We start from the raw sequence: 7,888 nt of genomic DNA, 5'->3' as shown, positions 1-7,888 counted from the left end.
ATCAGAGGGGGAAGTAATGAGTTATTTAATAAATGCTGCTAGAAAAGATTGATAAAATTTATATAAAAGTTGAGAACGGCTATTCAAAGATTTCCTGAAGTAGAGAGAAAAGCCATAAATCTACAGAAAATGCATGTAACAGAAAATGACAAATTTTTGGTATCTATAACACAGAATTTCCAGAAATCATAATCGATAAAGCTCTGTCCACCTTGAAAGGCTTTCTTCTTAGGGCTCCCAGGACCCAATCCTTTTCTGAGATTCCTTCTGTGTAGATGATGCACATTCCACTTTTCTTTGATTTTACTACTCTTTTCTCCCTCTCCCTGACTGAGGACCTACTGTGTATCTCAAAGCTACAACTTCTAGTCTAAATTCAATCTGTCAGAAAATCTGCTTTCCTTTCGTCAAAATATACCCCCAAATCTTCAACTTCTGACCACCATCACCTCTAAATTAGAAACATTTCCTGGTGTCTGGTTCTCATCTTCCCATCCCATGGACTATTTCCAACCGATCAGAGTAGTTCTTTTAAAATGTAAATTACACAATATCATGCCATGACTGAAACCTTGACAGTGGCTTTCAATATCTTACAGAGGAAAAGCCAGAGATTTTGCAAACTTCTAAAGGATTTGGCCCCTTGCTCCATTTCTTATGTCTTAACACTTCCCCTCTCATTTACCTCCATCCCTTCTGCTTGGCTTGCTTTTCAGTAAATGAACCTAGCATGGTTGCAATTTCAGCCTTTGCACTTGCTGTTTGCTGTGCCTAGAAATTTATATTTCCATATAAAAGCAAGAGTCTTTTTTCTTTTTTTTTCCTTCTTTTTCTTTTTAAAATTTGATCATGCCCCATGGCTTGCAGGATCTCAGTTCCCTGATGGGGGATTGAACACGGGCCTGGCAGTGCAAGTGCTGAGTTCTAACTCCTAGACTGCCAGGGAATTCCCAAGACTTATTTTCCAAAAGTATTTTTTAAATTGAAATATAGCTGATTTACATTGTTGTGTTTCTGTTGTACAGCAAGTTCAGTTCAGTCACTCAGTCGTGTCCGATTCTTTGCAACCCCATGAACCGCCACATGCTAGGCCTTCCTGTCCATCACCAGCTCCTGGAGTCCACCTAAACCCATGTCCATTGAGTCGGTGATGCCATCCAACCATCTCATCCTCTGTCGTCCCCTTCTCCTCCTGCCCTCAATCTTTCCCAGCATCAGGGTCTTTTCAAATGAGTCAGCTCTTCGCATCAGGTGGCCAAAGTACTGGAGTTTCAGCTTCAACATCAGTCCTACCAATGAACACTCAGGACTGATCTCCTTTAATATGGACTGGTTGGATATCCTTGCAGTCCAAGGGACTCTCAAGAGTCTTCTCCAACACCACAGTTCAAAAGCATCAGTTCTTTGGCACTCAGCTTTCTTTATAGTCCAACTCTCACACCCATACATGACCACTGGAAAAACCATAGCCTTGACTAGATGGACCTTTGTTGGCAAAGTAATGTCTTTGCTTTTTAACATGCTGTCTAGGTTGGTCATAACTTTCCTTCCAAGGAGTAAGCGTCTTTTAATTTCATGGCTGCAGTCACCATCTGCAGTGATTTTGGAGCCCCCCCAAAATAAAGTCTGACACTGTTTCCACTGTTTCCCCATCTATTTGCCATGAAGTGATGGGACCGGATGCCATGATCTTAGTTTTCTGAGTGTTGAGCCTCAAGCCAACTTTTTCACTCTCCTCTTTGACTTTCATCAAGAGGCTCTTTAGTTCTTCTTCACTTTCTGCCATAAGGGTGGTGTCATCTGCATATCTGAGGTTATTGATATTTCTCCTGGCAATCTTGATTCCAGCTTGTGCTTCCTCCAGCCCAGCAGCAAAGTGATTCAGTTATACATATGTGTATGTATATATATGTATAGCTGAATCATATAGCTATATAGCTGAATATGTTTATATATATATATATACTTTTTCATACTCTTTTCTACTATGGTTTATTATAGGTGACTGAATATAGCCTATAATACTGAATATAATATAGTTCCCTGTGCTATACAGTAGGACCTTCTCATTTATTCATTTCATTTCTAGTAGTTTGCATCTGCTAATTCCAAGCTCCTTTTATCCCTCTCCCACCCTCTTTACCATTTGGTAACTATAAGTTTGTTTTCTATCAGATAATTTTTCTCACCTTCCTCCAGTTTTTCTCTAAATATATTTGTTGACAAAGCAGTGTCCAGAAGTTAGATTTAAATCTGTACCTGAGAAAACTATTAGAATTTGTGATTTAGAGCTTGAGGGTTAATGGAAGGTTCTGGGAAATTTTGTTCGAACTTGTGATCAAGTAAAATTTAAAACACAGAGCAAAAAAAAAAAAAAAACCACAGAGCATTTCTACCAGAAAGATGAAATTAAAAATTCAGGCTTAGACATTTAGGAACTGGTACTTGTTGATGAAATCACATTTTTTAATTTTTAATTCAAAAGTTTAATTGTTTTCGATTAGACTGGGTCTTCAGTGCTGCCGGCAGGCTTTCCCTGGGTTTGGAGAGCAGGGCTGCTCTCTAGTTGTGCCTGGGCTTCTTATCGCAGTGGCTTCTCTTGTTGCAGGGCACAGCTCCAGGCCCACAGACTTCCGTGGTGGCAGCACGCATGCTCAGTGGTTGTGGTGTACTGGCTCTAAGATGGGCAGACTTTAGTCCTTGTGGTGCCTGGGCTCAGTTGTTGCGGTGTACTGGCTCTAAGGTGGGCAGGCTTCAGTCCTTGTGGTGCCCGGGCTCAGCAGTTGCAACTGTCAGGCTCTAGAGCCCTGGCTCAGTAGTTGTGGCTCACCAGCTTAGTTGCTCCTTGGCATGTGGAATCCTCCCAGACCAGCGATGGACCCCTTTCCCCTGCATTGAGCAGGTGGGTTCTTATCCACTGCACCATCAAGAAAGTCCTCACATTCTTTCCTAACAATTCAATTTCCTCATTTTGGGTCTAGAATGACAATCAATGAGGTAATATTAAAGATTTATACATAAATATCCATAAATAATATATACAACTTCCATAAACAACCAGTGCCATTAAAAGTGTTGATGTTGTTTTTATCTTTATCTTCCTTCCCATCATATGAGCTTTTTCCAAACAACAGAGAGGAAAGACAAGCACCAAATATATTTAACATCTAAGAAACAAAGAAAAGACAAAATTATTTAGTCAATAAAAATCTAATGGCTGCCATTCTGTGTCTGGTAATATGATTATATGATAAATGGTGGTATGACCACAGGTGTATTTATGTCTGTTGAGGGGACTGAAAAATAGGACAGAAAGTTGATGGGATATTCAACTGTGGGAACACAATGTGTCTCCAGAGGTCAATGTATTTTTTCCATTTTATGTTCTACATGTCAAACATCCTTACCTCTTCTGTTTTTATATGCTCTCCAGTATATTTCTTTTTTGTATATCTTCCTCTTTTTACAAAACCATCGGTTTATCTGCAAAAAAAAGAAAAAATGTTGAGAGGTGATTCATCCAGAAATAAGGATAATGGTTTATATGGGTAAGAGTTGTACACCAGGGACTTTGTCAGTAAACAAACATGTGGTCATACCTGAGTCGCTGTCATGCTAAATTCAAGTGCAAGTGATGAAATATCCTGAAATGTGGGATTTTTTTTAAATTTAAACATTGCCCAGAGAGTGTCCATGAGGGGTCTGCTGACAAATTTTTTCTTCTGGTATCGTTTCTTATTTTTCTTTTCTTTCTCGTCCTCCTCCTTTTCCAAGTTCTCTTCTATGACTTCTTCCTTTTCTCCTCCTCCTCTCTTTCTCTTCTTTGTCTTCCTTTCAACTTCAAGATGATTTTGATCACAGGGCATCACTGGTTGTTTCTGTGCACCAGAATCTGTGGAATAAAATCAAGTTGCAGCTAAACTGAACATTCAGATCATGGTATTCTTCAGTGTGAGAATATATTTGATTTTAATAACATAGCAGTGTCAGACATTGTTGGGAAGCAGAGGAAAGGAAAAGTCAAATTGTCTAAACCAGTGAAGATTTTCATGAAAAGAATGGTCTGAAAAAATTTTTCTTTTGAACGTTAAGTAGTGATAAATAAATACTTCCTAAGGAAAGGCTATTTATTGAAGTTGAAACATCTGTGTGTGATATTAAGTACTCAAAAATAAGTGAACTTGAAATGAAATTAGCTATGATTGACCTTCCTTAAAGGACTATGCATGCTAAATCACTTCAATCGTGTCTGACTCTTTTCAATCCTATGGACCATAGATCCCCAGGCTCCTCTCTCCATAGGATTCTCCAGGCAAGAACACTGGGATAAAAAAAGGAAAAAAAAAAAAAGAATACTGGAGTGGGTTGCCATGCTCTTCAGGGGATCTTTCTGACGCAGGGATCAAACCTGCCTCTTTTAGTTCTCCTGCATCAGCAGGCAGGTTAAGGACTATACAGGCTTTCTATTTCTATTTCAGCAAATTTTGCTAATTTTTAGAAATTTGTCCTTATATTTCACTTTTCCCAGGATCCTCCTGGCATATGTTCATGTCCTGGCATAATTACTAATATCACCACTTTTACCTTAAAGTACTCTGGCTTAAACTATATATTATGTGATCCCATCACTTACACTATTTAAGAAACCAAATCAGTAATTTAAAAGTAACCAAGACACATCAGAAGAGTTTAATTAGGAACATAATGAATAGCGATAGTTACTGAAACAGAAAAGAATGATTGTACAAATGGACAAGTTCACCACTGAAAAGGAAAGGGGGGCTAAAGTTAGACCCTAGTAGATAATCAAAAATTGATACATGATAATAGAGAATTTCTGATCAGTGGGGGGAAGTAATGAGCTATTTAATCAGTGCTGCTAGATAAAACTGATCAAATTTATATAAAAATTGACAACTGCTATTCACCAAAGATTTCATGAATAAAGTGGAGAGAAAAGCCATAAATTGGCAGAAAATATATGTAACAGAAAACTGACACATTTTTGGTATCTAGAGCAAAGAGCTTCCATAAATCTATAAGGAAAAAAAATCCAAGAGAGAAAACAAAAGCTGTGTGTGTGTGAGGGCTGGGAGTCAGAAGTAGATCTGAATGGCTAATATTTTGAAAAGAATAATCAAGATGAAGATAAGAATGAGCTGCCTTTTTATAGTTACTTGATAGACAGAAATGAAGAAATCAAATAATACCAAATATGAGACAGCTGTAGGTTGACAAGAACTTGCAGGTATTTTTGTTAAAAGTGTGAGTTGATTGAATTCCTTTGGAAAACAATTTTGCACTGTCTTGTAAAATTATAGATTCTCTTATCCTTGATATAACCCTAGAGACTTACTTGCATATGTTGAAGAGGAGACACAAATAAAAATCTGGTACCGTTCATGATCTGAAACATCAGAAGGGGAAATAATTCAATGTCTATTGTCAGAATGACAGTATTTTGGCCACCTGATGGGAAGAGCTGACTCATTGCAAAAGACCCTGATGCTAGGAAAGATTGAGGGCAGGAGAGGATAAGATGGTTGGGTGGCATCACCAACTTGATGGACATGAGTTTGAGCAAACTCTGAGAGATAGTGAAGGACAGGGAAGCCTGGTGTGTTGCATTCCATGGGGGTCTCAAAGAGTCAGACACAACTTAATGACTGAACAGCATTATCAGAATGAAGTTAATGATTAAAGCTAATTTGAGAATTTGGTGAACTTTAGAATTATAATTCTGAGTAAAAAGAACAAGTCTCATATCCTCCAATTAAAAATAAACCAAAAAAGAACAATTCTCCAAAGTAAATAGTATTCAAAAACCAAATAATATTATTGAAGGGTACATACGTATGTGATAAAAAATATAAAACTAAGCAAATGATAAAAGAGTTTCAGAAGATGGGTGGAAGAACACAGTAGGATAAAAGAGGCTTACAGAAAAGCTGATGAAATGCATTAATAATATACCTAGATCAGTAATGTTATATGACATCTGTAATATATGTTGTACTTAGGACTGTCCAGTTATTCTGTGACCTAGATGTATCCATGTGGCCTGAAAATTAAGAGTCCATTAGGAATGAGCTTCTGTGATTTGGTTATTGGTGCCACAACAATTAGACTTCCCTGGTGACACAGTGGTAAAAACCCTGTCTGCCAATGCAGAAGACATAAAGAGACTCCGGTTCAATCCCTGGGTCAGGAAGATCCCCTAGAGGAGGAAATGGCAACCCACTTCAGTATTCTTACCTGGACAATCTCATGGACAAAGGAATGTGGTGGGCTGCAGTCCATGGGGTCAGACGTGACTGAAGCGATTTAGCACGTAGGCACGCCACAACAACTAAGAATGGAGTGAAAGATAAGAGGCAGTGCGTTTGCTTATTATTTGATTTCCATTGAATTCATACTTACTCCAGCTTTCTGATTTTGTGAAGTAGTCACCCATTTTCAGCCGTTGTTGACATAGGTCCGTGATTGTCTTCCTTTGGGTCTTCTGTACTAGATGTTGTCCTTGACTTTCAGAAATCAAATACTCAGATTGACCTAAGAAAAATCCAGAGAAAGAGTTTGTTATAGAAACACATTCAAAAGCTCTTATGGGGGCTTCCCTGGTGGCTCAGTTGTAAAGAATCTGCCTGCCAGTGCAGGGGACATAGGTTCAATCCCTGATCCAGGAAGATCCCACATGCCTTGGAGCAACAAAGCCCATGTGCCACAACTATTGAGCCTCTGCTCTAGAGCCCAGGAGCTGCAGCTACTGAGCCCACGTGCCACAACTAATGAAGCCCATGTGTCCTAGAGCCTGTGCTCCGAAGCAAGAAAAGTCACCACAGTGAGAACCCACTTGCTGCAATGAAGTGTAGCCCCTGCTTGCCACTACAGAAAAAGCCAGCACAGCAACCAAGACCCAGCACAGCCAAAAATAAATAAAAATATTATTATTTTTTAAAAGCTCTTATGGGACTTCCCTGATGGTCCAGTGGTTAAGAATCTGCCTGCCAATGGAAGGGGCATGGGTTTGATTCCTGCTCTGAGAAGATTACATACGCTGTTGGGGCAACTAAGCCCAGGCACATTAACTACTGTACCCATGCCCTAGAGCCCCAAAATCTCTATTGCAACTGTGTGTTTATTTTCTTGTACAAGAAAACTGCTTTTAAAGAGTCCTATTTGTGTTTGCATGTCGGTGATATATTTCCTGCTCATTGTCTCTTGAATTGACTCCAGTCAGTCTTTTACATCCAACTCCAAAGACATCTCTCTTGTTGAAGTCACCAATCCATGATCTTAGCATTGCAAAAATCCAGTGATCGATTCCCAGCCCTCTCTTACTTGGAGTATTTGGAGCTCTGTCCATCTTGAAAGGCTTTTCTCTGAGGGCTCTCAGAACCGAATCCTCTCCTGAGATTCTGTTTATGTCAGTGATGCTCAAGTTTCTTTACTTCTTCCTTTTTCTCTCCTTGTCTTTCAGACTGTGGACCTACTGCAACTCTCAAGTCTATGTCTCTAGAGCTCTGAGTTCCTATATATACTGTCCAAGCACGGAAATCTAATCATAATGACATCGTTACCACCCAGACGGTGATTAGGTTAGAATTTGAATCTCCAGGCTTGTATATCCAAAGTTCCAGCTCTGTATCTCTGCTTGGATGTCTCAATACTCATAAGTCAAACTTAAAACTCCCAACCTCAACCTCGAAGTCCCGAATTGACCCCTAACCCTCTCTCAGGCCTCCCTGTTTAAGTGAAGGCAGTTCCATTGATCCAGTTGATTGAGCCAAGAAACTCAGCTTCTACAATTGCTGTCTTTTCTCTTGGGCCAAAATCAATCTTAAAAAAAAAAAAAAAAAAATTTGGCTTGGTCCCTTGCTAGGTTTCT

This window comes from Bison bison, unplaced genomic scaffold (genome assembly GCF_000754665.1).
Source record: "Bison bison bison isolate TAMUID 2011002044 unplaced genomic scaffold, Bison_UMD1.0 scf7180017864281, whole genome shotgun sequence".
NCBI classification, from domain to species: Eukaryota; Metazoa; Chordata; class Mammalia; order Artiodactyla; family Bovidae; genus Bison; species Bison bison.
Note: the sequence above shows the minus strand (reverse complement) of the source record.